General features: G+C 38.9%; 1 long non-coding RNA gene across 1 annotated transcript in view; it reads right to left on the reverse strand.

The window, feature by feature from the left end:
• The window catches only part of LOC132657221 (uncharacterized), a 280,099-nt gene that overhangs the window by 29,167 nt on the left and 231,045 nt on the right, over nucleotides 1-19,887 (reverse strand). Inside the window, exon 3 of the long non-coding RNA XR_009595070.1 lies at nucleotides 11,511-11,593. This is a non-coding gene — a long non-coding RNA (uncharacterized LOC132657221). The remainder of the gene's footprint in view (nucleotides 1-11,510; nucleotides 11,594-19,887) is intronic.

Consider the following 19,887-nt stretch of genomic DNA (forward strand, 5'->3'; position numbering starts at 1 on the left):
ATTTCTCCCCAGATACATTAATATGATAAATTATATTACTAGGTGAATTATATTAACAGATTTCTCTAATTCTGAACCATTCTTACATTACTGGAATTAACATCCTGCCTTATCACTCTTTTAAGTGTACTGCTTTTCATATGCTATTAATATATTACATAGGTAATTTTATTATATTCATAAGGAAGTTTAATCCTTTTTCTTTTCTTTTTTGTAGTATCTTCCAGATTTTGCTGTATATGTTTGCTCAGTCATGTCCAACTTTTTGTGACCTGATGAACTGAGCCTGCCAGGGTCCTCTGTCCATGGGATTTTCCAGGCAAGAATATTGGAGTGGGTTGCCATGTCCTCCTCCAAGAGATCTTCCTGCCCCAGGGATCAAACCTGTTCCTCCTGCATCGGCAGGCAGATTCTTTACCACTACACCACCTGGGAAGTAGGTTTAGGTATCAATGTTATATTTGTTTCATTTAAAAAATCCTTGGAATATTCTTCCTTTTTAATCCTCTGAAACAGTTTGTGTCATTTAGATTATTTGGTCTTGATGATTTGTTAGAATTCTCCTGGGAACCCTTTTGAGCTTTATTTGAGGGGGTTGCAGATAGCTTTTAGCTCTCATCTTTATTTGTTCTATAGATATTATCCGTTTAGGATTTTTCTCCAATTGTGAAGAAATTATGCTTTCCTAGAAAATTATTCATTTCATTCAAGTTTTAAAATTTATTTGCCTAGTGTTGAGTAGTTTATTAAAATTCTTTTAATTTCTTCTGTTTTCAATGATTTTATAGTTTTACTCCTTATAATTTCATTTAACAATATTTTCAGTTCATCTTTTTCCTGATTATCTTTGCTAGTAGTTTATTTATTGATATTTTAAGATTATTTTTAAATCATTTTTGTTTCCTAGCTCAGAGTAAATCCTTTTATTTTTATTAATTTTTTTCCTTCTGCTTTTTTGGTTTATTCTGATATCCTTTTCCTGAACGTTTGAGTGAGATTTTCAATTTATTTTTCACTGGCATAAATTCCTAATCACGAAAATTTCCTCTAAAAAATGTTTTAGATGCATTTCATAGACTTGATTTATAGTGTTTTTATTTTCATTGCTTTCTAGAAATTCTGAATTTTACATTTTTAAGGTAGAAAAGCCTTCCATTATTTTACTTTGTATTTAATTTTCTTCTTTGCATTTGAAACAAGGTGTATTCTCTATTTTTTAAAAAAGTCTTTTGGCTGTACCACAGGGTATGGGGGATCTTAGTTCCCTAACCAGGGATCAAAACTCTGCTCCCTACATTGGCAGTGCGGAATATTAATCACTGAACCTCTAGGAAAGTCCTGGTGTATTCTCTGTTTTTAAGGTGAAGAATTCAGTATATATTAATCAAGTCTACCTTATAATTATGTTCAGTTCAGTCACTCAGTCGTGTCTGACTCTTTGCGACCCCATGAATCGCAGCACGCCAGGCCTCCCTGTCCATCACCATCTCCCAGAGTTCACTCAGACTCACGTCCTTCGAGTCAGTGATGCCATCCAGCCACCTCATCCTCTGTCGTCCCCTTCTTCTCTTGCCCCCAATCCCTCCCAGCATCAGAGTCTTTTCTAATAAGTCAACTCTTCACATGATGTGGCCTAAGTACTGGAGTTTCAGCTTTAGCATCATTCCTTCCAAAGAAATCTCAGGGTCAATCTCCTTCAAAATGGACTGGTTGGATCTCCTTGCAGTCCAAGGGACTCTCAAGAATCTTCTCCAACACCACAGTTCAAAAGCATCAATTCTTCGGCACTCAGCCTTCTTCACAGTCCAACTCTCACATCCATACATGACTACTGGAAAAACCATAGCCTTGACTAGACGGACCTTAGTTGGCAAAGTAATGTCTCTGCTTTTGAATATACTGTCTAGGTTGCTCATAACTTCTTCCAAGGAGTAAGCGTCTTTTAATTTCATGGCTGCAATCACCATCTGCAGTGATTTTGGAGCCAAAAAAAAAAATAAAGTCTGACACTGTTTCCACTGTTTCCCCATCTATTTCCCATGAAGTGATGGGACCGAATGCCATGATCTTTGTTTTCTGAATGTTGAGCTTTAAGCCAACTTTTTCACTCTCCTCTTTCACTTTCATCAAGAGGCTTTTGAGTTCCTCTTCACTTTCTGCCATAAGGGTGGTGTCATCTGCATATCTGAGGTGATTGATATTTCTCCTGGCAATCTTGATTCCAGCTTGTGTTTCTTCCAGTCCAGCGTTTCTCATGATGCACTCTGCATAGAAGTTAAATAAGCAGGGTGACAGTATACAGCCTTGACGTACTCCTTTTCCTATTTGGAACCAGTCTGTTGTTCCATATCCAGTTCTAACTGTTGCTTTCTGGCCTGCATACAGATTTCTCAAGAGGCAGGTCAGGTGGTCTGGTATTCCCATCTCTCTCAGAATTTTCCACAGTTGATTGTGATCCACACAGTCAAAGGCTTTGTCATAGTCAATAAAGCAGAAATAGATGTTTTTCTGGAACTCTCTTGCTTTTTCAATGATCCAGCGGATGTTGGCAATTTGATCTCTGGTTCCTCTGCCTTTTCTAAAACCAGCTTGAACATCAGGAAGTTCACGGTTCACGTATTGCTGAAGCCTGGCTTGGAGAATTTTGAGCATTACTTTACTAGCATGTGAGATGAGTGCAATTGTGCGGTAGTTTGAGCATTCTTTGGCATTGCCTTTCTTAGGGATTGGAATGAAAACTGACCTTTTCCAGTCCTGTGGCCACTGCTGAGTTTTCCAAATTTGTTGGCATATTGAGTGCAGCACTTTCACAGCATCTTTCAGGATTTGAAACAGCTCAACTGGAATTCCATCACCTCCACTAGCTTTGTTTGTAATTATGTTACTTAGGTGATATTTTATGCCCTTTTTTCCCCTACTTGGCTTTCATGGATAGAGAAGGGAAATTAAAATCTCCTATTTGTAAGTGTTTCTGTTTATCTTTGTATCTTTTACAATTTCTCCTTTATGAAGTGTTGCTTCCATGTTGATTGATATTATTATGTGCAATTTTTAAAGCATTGCATGGAATCTCCATTTATTCTTTTTAGCCTCAGAGCAAATTACCTTAAAAACTAGTGCCTTAAAACAACCATTATTTGTTTAGTTCTCCATTCTGTGGGTCAGTTGGTTGATTCTTGTCTGGGCCAGTTCAGCTGATGCTGCTGGGGGTCTCTTCTGCAACAAGCTGATGGATTGAGTGGCAGCTGAAGCAGCCCACACACCACAAGGAGAGAGTCACCTCTGCTTGCTGCAACTAGAGAAAGCCTGCATACAATAATGAAGATTCAGAGCAGCCAAAGGTAAATAAGTAATAAGAAAATCTACTTGTTGACTATGTCAGCCTTACCCGGTAAAGTTCATGCCTTATTTGAGGTATTTTTCTTAACTAAAAATGATTATCCACCTGTACCAGTTTAAAAAATTTCTGTCTTTTTATCTCTAATTCTGTGTGTGTATGTGTGTGTGTGTGTGTGTGTCTGTGTTGTTATTCTCCAAACAAACATTCATTCTGGGCAATAACATTTTTTTTTCTAATAAGTTGCTCACCCCTGTGGCTTTGTTTTGGTCGGATTATATTTAGGCCACAGTTCAGATCTGCTCATTATTCTGGAGGCAGAAACTAGAAATTGGCTCCTTAGCATACTATTAAATAAAATAAGCTTTTCTTCTTTTGAATAATTGTTCTTTCAATAATACAAAACATGAATGCACAATAAGGAGAAGAGAAAAAAGAAAGCTTGAAAAGTGCTGGATAAAAATCCAATCTTTTGTTTGTTATGTTTGGTGGTGGAAACTGATTATATAACTTGCTATCATTTGTTTCAAACAAACTATAAAAAGGAACAAAACAATGGGGATTTAAACATGGGAGGTCGATCTCTATCAGGGGAGCCTAGAAAAGAAAGTTAGTGTCATGGAGGTTGTATTTTGTTTATCAAGTGGTGAAAGGGGAAAAAAGGGGCAGGATAGGGGTGGAGGTGAAGGGAATTTTCATTAGATTTTCCAGGTGTTTCTCAGACTAAACTGAGGTGTACTGGGAACGATCTTTTGTTCCAGGATCAAGCTTCTTCATATTGATACTATTTGTCTTGTATTTTTAAGTGGTTCTCAACTGCAACATCAAACTTTTGGAGGCCAGGATCCCTTTGGATAAAAGTGGCAGAGCCCACCTGACTAGAAATACTTCCGTGATATTTGGCCTCCGTGAATATGTTAGCAAATTATCTGTAAGCAGCAATCCAATAGGTTTTCCAGAGGCACATCCACTCCTCCCCACATTTCCTCTCTTGTTCCTGAAGAGTCACTGGGGTTTTGTTTCATTTACTTATTTTCACACTGTATTCCAGATTCTGTCTGTGGATGGACAGGGCATCAATGACTTACGTATTAAAATGTGTTATGAGGCATGGTTGCAAAATGAAAAAAAATAATTTAGATGAATGAATATCCCTTTAATAGGTATACATCCAAAAATACTATCTGGCTTAATTTTTCTTCCGTCTTCGCAAAGTTTCTCCTTTGTGAGTATGGTTTCAAGATCTCTCTCTCTACAACATGTGCATATGGTGGCCTCTCTTTCATCCTGAGAAAGATGATCTCACAGAACAGAGTAATATCTCTGGGACTGTGCCGCTGGGCAGGGCCAACTCTTAACAGAACTTTGGTTTGAGATGATCCACTTTTCATCACAACCAGCTGTTCTCCTGCATGCTGTGACTACAAGTAAGTACTCCATGCGTTTTAAAAAAATTTTTTTGCTTGCAGAGTTTTGGATCGCAGCCATTCTGACTGGTGTGAAGTGGTACCTCATTGTGGTTTTGATTTGCATTTCTCTAATAATGAGTGATGTTGAGCATCTTCTCATGTGTTTGTTAGCCATCCATATGTCTTCTTTGGAGAAATGTCTATTTAGTTCTTTGGCCCATTTTTTGATTGGGTCGTTTATTTTTCTGGAATTGAGCTGCATAAGTTGCTTGTATATTTTTGAGATTAGTTGTTTGTCAGTTGCTTCATTTGCTATTATTTTCTCCCATTCAGAAGGCTGTCTTTTATGGGGAGGGAGGTGGGAGGGGGTTCATGTTTGGGAACGCATGTAAGAATTAAAGATATTAAAATTTAAAAAATAAAAAGTTAAAAAAAATTTTTTTATTTTTACTTTATTTTAGTTTACAATACTGTATTGGTTTTGCCATACATTGACATGAATCCACCATGGGTGTATACAAGTTCCCAATCCTGAATCCCCCTCCCACCTCCCACCCCACATCATCTCTCTGGATCATCCCCATGCACCAGCCCCAGGCATCCTATATCCTGTATCGAACATAGACTGGCACTTCATTTCTTACATGATAGCATACATGTTTCAATGCCATTCTCCCAAATCATCCCACCCTCTCCCTCTCCCTCAAAGTCCAAAAGTCCGTTCTATACATCTGTGTCTCTTTTGCTGTCTCGCATACAGGGTCATCATTACCATCTTTCTAAAGTCCGTATATATGTGTCAGTATACTGTATTGGTGTTTTTCTTTCTGGCTTACTTCACTCTGTATAATCGGCTCCAGTTTCATCCACCTCATTAGAACTGATTCAAATGTATTCTTTTTAATGGCTGAGTAATATTCCATTGTGTATATGTACCACAGCTTTCATATCCATTCATCTGCTGATGGACATCTAGGTTGCTTCCATGTCCTGGCTATTATAAACAGTGCTGCAATGAACATTGGGGTACATGTGTCTCTTTCAATTCTGGTTTCCTCGGGGTATATGCCCAGCAGTGGGATTGCTGGGTCATAAGGCAGCTATATTTGCAATTTTTTAAGGACTCTCCACAGTTTTGCATAGTGGCTGTACTAGTTTGCATTCCCACCAACAGTGTAAGAGGGTTCCCTTTTCTCCAGATCCTCTCCAGCATTTACTGCTTGCAGACTTGGATCGCAGCCATTCTGACTGGTGTGAAATGGTACCTCATTGTGGTCTTGATTTGCATTTCTCTGATAATGAGTGATGTTGAGTATCTTTTCATGTGTTTGTTAGCCATCCATATGTCTTCTTTGATGAAATGTCTGTTTAGTTCTTTGGCCCATTTTTTGATTGGGTCGTTTATTTTTCTGGAGTTGAGCTGCATAAGTTGCTTGTATATTTTTGAGATTAGTTGTTTGTCAGTTGTTTCATTTGCTATTGTTTTTTCCCATTCAGAAGGCTGTCTTTTCACCTTGCTTATAGTTTCCTTTGTTGTGCAGAAGCTTTTAATTTTAATTAGATCCCATTTGTTTATTTTTGCTTTTATTTCCAGAATTCTGGGAGGTGGATCATAGAGGACCCTGCTGTGATTTTTGTCGGAGAGTGTTTTGCCTATGTTCTCCTCTAGGAGTTTTATAGTTTCTGGTCTTACGTTTAGATCTTTAATCCATTTTGAGTTTATTTTTGTGTGTAGTGTTAGAAAGTGATCTAGTTTCATTCTTTTACAAGTGGTTGACCAGTTTTCCCAGCACCACTTGTTAAAGAGATTGTCTTTACTCCATTGTATATTCTTGCCTCCTTTGTCGAAGATAAGGTGTCCATAGGTGTGTGGATTTATCTCTGGGCTTTCTATTTTGTTCCATTGATCTGTATTTCTGACTTTGTGCCAGTACCATACTGTCTTAATGACTGTGGCTTTGTAGTAGAGTCTGAAGTCAGGCAAGTTGATTCCTCCAGTTCCTTTCTTTTTTCTCAAGATTGCTTTGGCTATTCGAGGTTTTTTGTATTTCCATACAAATCTTGAAATTATTTGTTCTAGTTCTGTGAAAAATACTGCTGGTAGCATGATTGTGCTCTTTCTTCTAGTTTAATAAATACTCATAAACTCAGTATGTTGTGATACTTAAAAGAATGGAATTTGCAGTCAGAATGCCTGGGCTTGAATTGTTCTGCCATTTCCTGACTGTGTGACCTGAACAAGTTACTTACCTGGTCTAAGTCTCGGTATCTTAATCTTGAAATGAAAATGACATGTCACCTATTTCATGACATTGGTAACAATAGATCAATGAGTTTAGGGAACTAGCATTCTGCTGGACAGGTAGTTAAAGCTCTATTAATGTTAATTATTGTCAGAAATTAATGTGTGGATCACAAGAAACTGGAAAGTTCTTAAAGAGAGAGGAATGCCAGACCACTTTAACTATCTCCTGAGAAACCTGTATGCAGGTCAAGAAGCAACAGTTAGAACTGGACAGGAAACATCAGACTGGTTCCCAGAGCTTACTGCTATGTTCTATAATGCACTACAGAATATCAGTTTATTTCCTTGCCTTGGCTGTATTTTGCACACTTATCACACACATGGCAAATGCTTCTTTTATTCTTCTAGCTCCCATTGCAAATTCTGTGTAGTCAGGGTCTCATTTTAATAATATTTTATCCTCAGTGTTTTGCATAATGTATTTATGAATAAATTAGTGAATATGTAGATGATGCTAGAATTTCTGTTTAGATAATTCATTTTTCACTCAAAGAAGTTAAAAGGTCCTCAAAAAATGAAAAAAGAACCAAAAAAAAAAAAAAAAAGAGCCAGAGAAAGAAGTGCAGTGTGTTCCTGAGGGCTAAGCATAATCAAGAAACATGGATGGCTTCCCTGTTTAATGCAGGCTGCTGTGGTTTTGATATTAACTTGAGTGTATATGATATTATCATTTATGGTTGATAATCATAAGACATCTTTCCTCTCAACTAAAGATGCATAATGGTCCTTGCTTAGATGTTAATGTATTTTACTCTTTCTGCTTTTTCTTTTACTCTTTCTTATAATATTAGTTTCTAATACTACCTAAATTAGCAATCAATAAATATTAACATTTAGATACATTAGGTAGGAAGTTAGGCATGACAAATGAGGGGTGGCCTAGCCAAAAGGATGCAAGCTGATCTCTAAACCCTACCTCAGACATGCCTAGGAGAGCTCACAGATAGGCTAGAAAAATAACCACAGAGACTTTTAAACTCCTGCACATATGCCCTGGGCACACAGTGGATACAGACTAACCACAGGGGTTTCCTCAAGTAACCATAGGCAGCCAGGAGCCCATTAAGGGTTCATAAATATTCTATACATATATACATCTGATTATAACAGATTGAATTATGGGAATACATGCACAATAGAGCCTGTTGTTATATAACCTGCAACTGTCAATCAGTCTTTAGCGTATACCCATTTGCATTCCCTTTCTTGATTGTTGTCTATTTTGCCCAGGGTACAACCAAAAGGAGGTGACGGGAAGTATAAGAGGGGGGAACCAAGAGGGATCATTATAATGACTCTTTTGTGGTCAGTCTGCTCCCATGTCTTAGGAGTGTCTGTTTAATAAAAGACCTGTCTGCTTGAGCTATAACTGAGCTGTAACCTGCCTGTTGTTTAGTCTGCAGTTCTAAATTTTTTTTTAAGATTTTTTTGATGTGGACCATTTTGAAAGTCTTTATGGAGTTTGTTATCATATTGTTTCTGTTTTCTGTCTTGGCTCTTTGGCCACAAGGTATGTGGGGTCTTAGCTCCCCGACCAGGGATTGAACCTGCAAGTCCTGCATTGAGAGGTGAATTCTTAACCCCTGGACCACCAGGGAAGTCCCCCTGTAGTTTGAAATTTTTATTGTTATCAGACAAGAACCGAGGGAGAGAAATAAACCAACCTGACAGATATACAATTTGTCCTTTATGGCACATCCTTAATGCCTTCTATTGCTAATTAGAGCAGTAAGATCACAGATAGTTGTGTTTCTGCTGCTGCTGCTAAGTCACGTCAGTCGTGTCTGACTCTGTGTGACCCCATAGACGGCAGCCCATCAGGCTCCTGTCCCTGGAATTCCCCAGGCAAGAATACTGGAGTGGGTTGCCATTTCCTTCTCTAGTGCATGAAAGTGAAAAATGAAAGTGAAGTCACTCAGTTGTGTCTGACTCTTCGCGACCCCATGGACTGTAGCCTGCCAGGCTTCTCCATCCATGGGGTTTCCCAGGCAAGAACACTGGAGTGGGTTGCCATTGCCTTCTCCATAGTTGTGTCAGGAACCTTAACAGGTGTCAGATGGACCTGGCTTAAATTACTCTATTTTGCTAACTAGTGGTGTGACCATTTATAGGTTCTTTCTTTTCTCCAAGCCTCCATTTTTATTCCTTAAAATAGGGATAGCAGTAGAACATATTCTCACAGGGTTGTTGTCATTATTAAATGACGTATGTATTTAAAAGAATATTTAAGGAGGTGACATCATTAAGATGGTGACATAGGTTACTCCTGATTTTAGTCCCCCTCACAAGGAGATTACACTAGCAACTATCCAGACAAGCCACCACTGCAAAAATCCCAGAACTGAGGGGTAAGGGTGAAATGCCACCCTGGGACACGGGGACCTAGAAGGACTGCAGTAAAAAGGTAAGGGGGGGGTGGTCTCACTTTGAGTGCATTGCCCTCCCTCAGGCCAGCACAGTGCCTCATCCAGGGGATCTCTCTGGGTTTATGGCTTCTCCAGTGGGAAAAGAGAGCCCAGGGTGGACACTTAGCTTACTGGTCCTTGTGGGACACTTCCTGGGAGGCCTGTTCAGGTTTTGCTTCATAGCAGTTGAGGCAGGAAATACAGGGCCGGGCCCAAGGACAGCCTCCTTGTGCATAGGCAGAAGGCAAAGCCACCTCCTTGTTTGGCACTTAATGAGGCCACGACACATGAAGAAGGGCATCAAAAAGAGAAACTCTGTAACTTCTGAACAAGAAACTCTAACCGTGAAAACTGGAGGAGACTCAACAAAAGTGCAAAGGTTGCTGATGACACTGTACAACCTTTGCTGTGTGGGGCTTGACTAGTAAGGAGAAATTGAAGGGAAAACAGCTCTTACTATGCTGTCGGCTTCAGGAGACAAATGCATAGGACTGGGAATTGAGGCAACTTGGTACAATCCAGGCCACCCTCCGCCATCCCCTCAGTGAATATTCCACCCCCTCAATGAATATTTTACCCCTAATCAAAAGACCCCACCCATTCAAAGGACTAAAGATAAAAGAAGAATCAAAAAGCTCTGCTGCATGCCCCTTAGTAGGAAGGACACCCACATTCTTTGTGTCCTTTCATGTCTTCCCTAAATAAACTACCTTATTCTTCTCTTTGCTCCTCAGCTTGTATGTGTGTGTGTGTGTGTGTGTGTGTGTGTGTGTGTGTGTGTGTGTGTGTGTGTGTGTGTGTGTGTGTGTGTGTGTGTGTGTGTGTGTGTGTGTGTGTGTGTGTATGTCTCTCTCTTTGTATTCCTTGCCCAGATTCTTCTTGACAAGTTGAAAAAGAGCTTGGACTTGATAAAGCTTTTCTGGTATCATGATCAGAGGGGGAATATGCAAGACTCAACCACTGGGGACCAGCTAGAGATGGAAAAGGGGGGTGGGGCTTATAGCAATCAGGACTCATATTTTGGTCAGCATTCCTGCTTGCCGTTGTGCCTAAGCAGAGATTCCAGCTCTGCCCCAGTGTTGAGCTGAGCTGGTATGCCCATCAGGTCAGAGAGCTTGGTTGACAATTCTCCTTGATTGAGTCCCCAGTCAAGAGCCAGCCATATCTAATGGTTGAGCTTACATTCTATCCCTGCATAACTAGGGAACCTAAACAGTGACAACAGGAGCCTGAAAGTCCAGCCTATGGTATTGTTTAGTTATGGAGTCCAGGCTACAGTGGTCCCCAGCAGTGGAGCTCAACCAATGGCCCTATTTGATTGCTGAACATAGCCTATGGCCTTGCCCAGGCAAGGAGCCTAGCCAGTGATTCCCCCAGCCTCCAGTCATGGCTCCATCCAACCAGGGAGCCTTGACTGACCCTGCCCAACTGCAGAGCACAGTCTGTAGCCCCACCTAACTGTGGGATACAGCTGGAGGCCCCATCTGAACAGAGCGCCTAGTCAGTGATCTTGCCTTACAACAGAGCAAAACCAGTGGCCTATCTGATCTCAAAGCAAAGGCTGTGGCCCCACCCAAGTTTGGGTCACAGTCTGTTACCCTGTTTGATCAGAGAGCACAGTCTGAGGCTCTGTCTGATGACAAAGCCCTGACCATGCCTGGCCCTGCATGAACAGAGTCCAGCCAGTGGTACCATTCAGTTTGGCAGCAGAACCTAAGACTCCACCTAATCAAGAGCAAATGTGGAGTCCAACCTGTATCCTTATCCAATTCTAGCCCATGGCACTGCCCTGCCAGGAAACACAGTCTGCCATCTCACCCAATAAGAGGCGAATTTGGAATCCACAAGTGGCCCTACAGAACTGACTATAGAACACAACCAGCAGCCCTACCAAATCAGAGAGTCCATCCAGTGGCCCCGCTGGAACATGGAGCCCAACCATCAGGCCCAATCAAGCACGGCACCCAGACAATAGCATTAGATTACACCCTCATCCTCAGAACACAGGCAGTGGCCTCCCCCAACCAGAGACCCTTATATAAAACTACACCTACTTTTGGATGCCACCAGCTGATCCATCCAATACGCTTATCTGAGTTGACCAGTGAAGGCAAAGTCTTTCCCTGCTGTAGCAAACCTGTAAAATCAGGAAGAAGAAATTGCTAAAATGCATAGGTCATTGCAAGGATACAAGGATCACAAAGAATCAAGTAAGCATAATACCATCAAAGGAAACTAATAAAGGCCCAATAACTGATCCTAAAGAAATGGAGATCTATGAGATGTCTGAATTCAGAATAGTCCTCTTAAAGAAGTTCAGTAAGAATACACAGACGAGCAACTAAACCAAATTAAGAGAATAATACATGAACAAAACAGGTTCAACAAAGAAATAGAATCCATTAATAAAAAAATCAAATAGAAATACTACAGCTGAAGAAAACAATGACTATACTGAAAAATTCAACTGAGAGGTAAACAGCAGATTCAAACAAGCAGAGGAAAATCAATGAACTTAGGATAGGTCATTTGAAATTTTGATGGTATCATACTTCCTGATTTTAAATTATAATACAAAGCCATAATAATGAAAACGATGTGGTATTGGCAGAAAACTACATACATAGATCAATAGGACGTAACTGAGAATCCAGACACAAACCCATGCTTATATGACGATTTAAAATAAAGGCAAACAATGTACAATGGAGAAAGAGTAATCTCATCAATAATCAGTGTTGGGAAAATGGAACAAACATATGCAAAAAATAAAATTAGACCACACATAACAATTAACTAAAAAATGGTTAAAGATTTAAGACTTGAAATAAAAAAATCCCTAGAGGAAAACGTAAGTATACATTCTTCGACATTAATGTTAGAAATATCTTTCTAGATATCTCTCTTCAGGCAAGTAAACAAAAGCAAATATAAACAAATGAAATTGTATCCAACTAAAAAACATCTGCACAGCAAAGGAAACCAGCAATAAAACAAAAATACAGTTTACTAATGGGAGAAAATATTTGCAAATGATATGTCTGATAAAGAGCTAACATCCAGAATATATTAAGAACTCATATAACACAGCAATAGCAAAGCAACCTGACTAAAAAATGGGTAGAAGAGCTGAATAGACATGTTTTCCAGTGTGGACATACAGATGGCCACAGGCACATGAAAAGATTTTCATCACTACTTATCAGGGAAATGAAAATTAAAACCACAGTGAGATATCACCTCATACCTGTCAGAATGGCTATTATCAAAAAGACAAGAATTAACAAGTGTTGGTGAGGATGTGGAGAATTGTTGATGGGAATGTAAATTGGTGCAGCCACTATGGAAGACAGAATGGAGATTTCTCAAAAAATTAAAAATATAAATATCATTTGATCTATCCCTCTTCTGTGTATTTATCCATAGAATATTAGAATACAATCCCATAAAGATATATCATCCTTATAGTCTTTGTAGATTTATTTACAATAACCTAGATATGAAAATAGCCTAGGTGCCCTTCAATGGATAGATGAATGAGTAAAAAAGATATGGTATATAAATGTAATGGAATATTACTCAGTCATAAAAAGGATAAAACTTTTGCTATTTGTGGCAATATGGATGAATCTTGAGGGTACTATGTTAAATGAAATAAGTCAGATGGTGAAAGACAAATAGTTTGATTTTACTCATATGCGGGATATAAAAAGCTAATAAACAAAAAAAGCCCCAAAACAAACTAAATTAAACTATAACAAATAGAATAGAATAGAACAGTGCTTACTAGAGGCGAGGGGAGGGCAAATGGGTAAAGAGTAGTCACTATATGGTGAAGGATGAAAAATAAATTTTTGTAAGGCTAGAAACTCTGAAACTCTTAGAGGAAAACATAGGCAGAACACTCTGACATAAATCACAGCAAGATCCTCTCTGACCCCTCTCCTAGAGTAATGGAAATAAAAACAAAAATAAACAAATGGGACCTAATTAAGTTTAAAAACGTTTTCACAGCAAAGGAAATTGTAAACAAGGTGAAAAGGCAATCCTCAGAATGGGAGAAAATAATTACAAACAAAGCAGCTGACAAAGGATTAATCTCTAAAATATACAAGCAGTTCATGAAGTTCAGTATCAGAAAAACAATCCGATCAAAAAAATGGGCAAAGACTTAAACGTTTTTTCTTTTTATTTATTTATTTATTTATTTTTTTAGTTTTTAAATTTTAAAATCTTTAATTCTTTTTTTTTTTTTTTTAATTTTAAAATCTTTAATTCTTACATGCATTCCCAAACATGAACCCCCCTCCCACCTCCCTCCCCATAACATCTTTCTGGGTCATCCCCATGCACCTCCCTCCCCATAACATCTTTCTGGGTCATCCCCATGCACCAGCCCCAAGCATGCTGCATCCTGCGTCAGACATAGACTGGCGATTCAATTCACATGATAGTATACATGTTAGAATGTCATTCTCCCAAATCATCCCACCCTCTCCCTCTCCCTCTGAGTCTAAAAGTCCGCTATACACATCTGTGTCTCTTTCCCTGTCTTGCATACAGGGTCGTCATTGCCATCTTCCTAAATTCCATATATATGTGTTAGTATACTGTATTGGTATTTTTCTTTCTGGCTTACTTCACTCTGTATAATCGGCTCCAGTTTCATCCATCTCATCAGAACTGATTCAAATGAATTCTTTTTAACGGCTGAGTAATACTCCATTGTGTATATGTGCCACAGCTTTCTTATCCATTCATCTGCTGATGGACATCTAGGTTGTTTCCATGTCCTGGCTATTATAAACAGTGCTGCGATGAACATTGGGGTACATGTGTCTCTTTCAATTCTGGTTTCCTCGGGGTATATGCCCAGCAGTGGGATTGCTGGGTCATAAGGTAGTTCTATTTGCAATTTTTTAAGGAATCTCCACACTGTTCTCCATAGTGGCTGTACTAGTTTGCATTCCCACCAACAGTGTAGGAGGGTTCCCTTTTCTCCACACCCTCTCCAGCAATTATTGCTTGCAGATTTTTGGATCGCAGCCATTCTGACTGGTTTGAAGTGGTACCTCATTGTGGTTTTGATTTGCATTTCTCTAAACGTTTTTTCAAAGAAGACATACAGATGACCAACAAACATGTGAAAAGATGCTCAACATAACTCATTATTAGAGAAATGCAAAACTACAATGAGTTATCACCTGATACCAGTCAGAACAATCATCATTAAAATGTCTACAAACAATATAGGCTAGAGAGGATGTGGAGAAAAGGGAACACTCCTACACTGTTTGTAAGAACGTAAATTAACACAGCCACTATGGAGTTATGACCAACCTAGACAGCATATTAAAAAGCAGAGACATTACTTTACCAACAAAGGTTTGTCTAGTCAAAGCTATGGTTTTTCCAGTAGTCATGTATGGATGTGAGAGTTGGACTATAAAGAAGAATTGATGCTTTTGAATTGTGGTGTTGGAGAAGATTCTTGAGAGTCCCTTGGACTGCAAGGAGATCCAATCAGTCCACCCTAAAGGAAATCAGTCCTGAATATTCATTGGAAGGACTGATGCTGAAGCTGAAACTCCAATATTTTGGCCACCTGATATGAAGAACTGACTCATTTGATAAGACTCTGATGCTGGAAAAGATTGAAGGCAGGAGGAGAAGGGGATGACAGAGGATGAGATGGTTGGATGCATCACCTACTCAATGGACATGAGTTTGGGTAAACTCTGGGAGTTGGTGATGGAAAGGGAGGCCTGGCGTGCTGCAGTCCATGGGGTCGCAAAGAGTCAGACATGACTGAGAGACTGAACTGAACTGAAATGAACTGAAAATCTAATGATACTTAGCCATAAAAAGAAGCCAAGAATACTGAGTGGAGAAAAGATGAGTCTCTTCAATAAATGGTGTTGGGAAAACTGGATAAATATATGCTAAAGAATGAAACTATATTATATGCTAAAGAAAGATAGTCACTGTCTTATACCACTTATAAAAATGAACTCAAAATGGATTAAAGACTTGAATGTAATTCCTGAAACCATAAAACCTTTGAAAAAAACCAAAGGAAAAGCCTCCTTGATATTAGTTTTGTTAATGAGTTAATGGATATGGCTCTAACATATGTGTTAATTTGCTTCAGTCATGTCTGACTCTGTGCGACCCTATGGACTATAGCCTGCAAGTCTCCTCTGTCCATGGGATTCTCCAGGCAAGAATACTGGAGTGGGTGGCCATTTCCTTCTCCAGGGGATCTTCACAGCCCAGGGATCAAACTCACATCCCTTATGTCTCCTGCATTGGCAAGCAGGTTCTTTACTACTAGCGCCATCTGGGAAGCTCTCTAAAGCACACTCAAAGAAAGCAAATATATACAAATGGGACTACATCAAGCTAAAAAGCTATTGCATGGCAAAAGATACAACTAAGTGAAAGACAGTCTACAGAACGGAAGATCTTTATACATCATATATCTGATAAGGTGTTAATATCCAAAATATAGAAATAACTCATACAACTCTATAATAAAAAAAACCCCCAAACCCAAAACTTTTAAAAACAGCTGAATAAACATTTTTTCAAAGATATTCAGATGGCTAATAGTTACACAAAAAGGTGGTTAACGTCTGTAATCATTAGGAAATGCAAAACAAAACCACAATGAGATATCACCTCACACCTGTTAGAATGGCTAGAATTAGAAAGATAGGATATACCAAGTGTTGGAGAAAGGAAATCCGTGTGTACTCTTTGTGGGGATATAGACTGGCACAGATACTATGAAGAGTATGGAGTCCCTCAAAAACTTAAAAATAGTATTACGATATGACCTAGCAATCCCACTTCTGGGTATACACTGGAAGGAAATGAAATCACCATGTTGAAGAAATATTGCACCCCCACATTGATTGCAGCATTATTTACAATAGTCAAGACATGGAAGCAAGCTGGGCTTCCCTGGTTGCTAAGACGGTAAAGAATCTGCCTGTCACCGGCAATGCAGGGGACCTGGGTATGATCCCTGGGTTGGGAAAATCCCCTGAAGAAGGAAATGGCAACCCACTCCAGTGTTCTTGCCTGGAAAATCCCATGCTAAGAGGAGTCTGGCGAGCTACAGTCCATGGGGTTGCAAAAATCAGACACAACTGAGTGACTAAGCATGGAAGCAATCTAAGTTGCTTTATATATATAATAGAATATTATTCAACAATAAAAAATGAGATCTTGTAATTTGCAACAACATAGGGAACTATGAGGGTATTTTGCTAAGGGAATTAAGTATGATAGAAAAAGACAAATACTGTATTATCTCACTTATGTGTGGAATGTGGAAACAAAAAGAACAGAAACAGATATTAGATTGGGGGTTGCCAGGGGTTGGGGTGGGTGTTTAGAGAAATGGGTGAAGATGGTCAAATGGTATAAACTTAAAAGAGGAGTAAGTTCTGGGCTGTAATGAACCCACATATTGACTACAGTTCACAACACCATAATATACACTTGAAAGTTGATAAGAGAGTATATCTTAAAAAGTCTCACCACATACACGCACACACACACATACACAAATGATAACTATCAGAGGTGATGGATGTGTTAACTAACCTTACTGTAGTAATCATTTCACAATATATACATACATCGAATCATCGTTTCGTATACCTTAAACTTACACAACATTGTATGTCAGTTGTATCTCAATAAAGCTTGAAAAAAAGAATCCTGTATAGTACCTGGCATACAGTAAGTCCTCAATTAATGTTAGCTATGGTGTTGATACTATTTATGAAGACAGACTTTTCCAAAAAAATCTCTCTTATCTGTTCTAGAAATGTGGCATTAAAAATGAAGGAAACAATGCAAAAATATACCTTAAGGAAAATAAATGTAAATTCAAGGGTGGGGAAAGGCAGGAAAACTAAGATATGTTCTTAGTTTTCTAAAACATTAATTCTTAGAACTTTTTTCTTCCATTCTGGCTTCCAGTATCTCATGGAGCCAGGATATACTGACTGCATGGAATTAGGACTTCTCTGTCTCATTTGGCAAATGTGGGCAAGTCCTCTAGACCTAGATAGCTGCTTGGCTTACTATAAATGAGAAAAGGGGAAAACGGAATATTTAATACTTACTAAATATGATAGATTTGCTAGAGGTAGATCTGAAAGCCTGAAGCCAAATGTGAGGTCCATATGTTTCACTGGGTCCGAGAGTGAGAAGTACTGTGGTTATGAACTATTTTCTGGGGATTTCAAGTGGCAGAGAGGTACAGTAGGTCATTAGTGGGTCATTTAGCCCAAACAATATACATTAGACTTGCCTCTTTAACTTCATCTTAGGATCTAGGAATCAAGTCTGGACTAAACTTTGAGGTGCATTGAAAGGAAGAAAGTACATCTTCACTGCAGGACATGGACTATAAGCTGGGAGGCATCACTGCAAGTTACACTTGCCTGGGACTTTTCTAAGAAGTTCCATCTTGATCCAAACACACCAGGGTCTTGGATAACAGTGGGGATTTGTGTGCCAAATAACTCATCCAAACTCAGTGAACTTGTGAAATATGCCAATCCTCACTTAGGTCATTTTCATTTCAGCACTAGTACAGAGAGAATACTCCTTTGAAATGTACTGCTTTTGCAGCAGTTTTTACAACATATATTCCATTTCTTGTCATTGTAGCGATTCTATTGGTAAAATTAGAAAAAGAAGCATAGGATCTAATTATTTTACTTTAAAATTATTTAACTCATTCATTCCTCTACCATGATCCACAAATATTTTGAACAATTAATAATCAAAAGAGGTTTTACTTTCTCTCCAGAAGTTATTGTAAAGAATGTGCTGTGCTAAGCTGCTTCAGTCATGTCCAACAATTTGTGACCCTATGGACAGTAGCCTACCAGGCTTCTCTGTCCATGGGATTTTCCAGGTAAGAATACTCGAGTGGATTGCCATGCCCTCCTCCAGAGGATCTTCCTGACCCAGGGATTGAACTTGAGTCTTTTATGCCTCCTGCAATGGCAGGTAGGTTCTTTATCACTAGAGCTGCCTGAGAAGACTATTATAAAGAATATATGGTGTTAACTCAAGGCATACATGTATATGTACGTGTATATGTGTGTATATGTATAGATATGTATGTGTATCCACACAGACACATGACTGTTGAATTTTTGTCAAGCTCTTAAGAAATAGAATTGCTAGGAACTTCTCCCCCCACCCCCCGCCCACTGGAGTTTGGGAAATGTCCTATACTCATCAGTTTTTAGTGTAACTCTCTACTCATACTTGGGTACAAGGAGGATGTTTCTTGGACTTCAATAAAGTCACCATGGCTATGGTTTGTAATAGCAATTCTGTGGACAGAATGAGTTAGTTGCTACTGACACAGTACATATTGAGTTGTATTTTGGTTACCAACTATTTAATTAGATGTTTGAAAACCATGATTTATTTTGATGCAGTTATCCAACTGATTTATTTGCTTTCTACTCCCAGTTTCTTACATCCAGTATACCAATAGAAGAACATCTCACCTGGAGCCAAAGATAACGGAGGACTTGGCAGAGCTGATGGCTTTGACAGTGCATTTACAAGAGAGCTGATCTGGCAACTGATGGTTGGGTTCAGTTCAGCAAATCCATTATTAAAATGTTATTAGCCAATGGTGAATAAATAGGTTGGGAGCTTTCCTCTCCCTCTATCTTATTTTATGTAATCAGCATTGTGTGAAATTTTCCTGTCTTTCTGATCTCACATTAGTGTTTTCAAAGTAAAGTAATCAATGAATCTTCACAACTGAATCGAACTGTATTATTTAATTGGGCTTCTCTGGTGGCTCAGGTGGTAAAGAATCTGCCTGCAGTGCAGGAGACCCAGGTTTTATTCCCAGGTCAGGAAGATCCCCTGGAGAAGGCAATGGTTACCCACTCTAGTATTCTTGCCTGGAGAATTCCAAAAGAGAGAGTTATGGATGTAATTTTGAAAGTTGAGTAGGAAGTCAATGAGCTCAAGCATAAAAGCTTGGTTATTTGGACTTGCCAAATATATGATAAATTCAAACTGAAACAGTTTGGCTCAGGAGAAATAGTGGTAGTAAAACACATAACTTGAGGGATATTGACCGGATAGTTTGCTTCTCAGTAGAGACCTACATCTACCGAGTGATGCATTGTCCTGACACATTTAAACACACGCAATCACAGAGGCTCTAAGTCTTCATAAGACTATGCCAGGCCACGCTAAGCATCTTTTTTTGACAACAGAACAATGCTTCAGGTTGTGGTACAGTACATTTCTCTTTATACATAATATTTATAACCAAGGAATTTAAATGATTCATATTTGTTTGGCCATCTTTGTAAACTTTTCTAAATCTTGTCTACCTAGTATGAACTTTTCATCCATTACTTAAGTAAG

Source organism: Ovis aries, chromosome 9 (assembly GCF_016772045.2).
Source record: "Ovis aries strain OAR_USU_Benz2616 breed Rambouillet chromosome 9, ARS-UI_Ramb_v3.0, whole genome shotgun sequence".
NCBI lineage: Eukaryota > Metazoa > Chordata > Mammalia > Artiodactyla > Bovidae > Ovis > Ovis aries.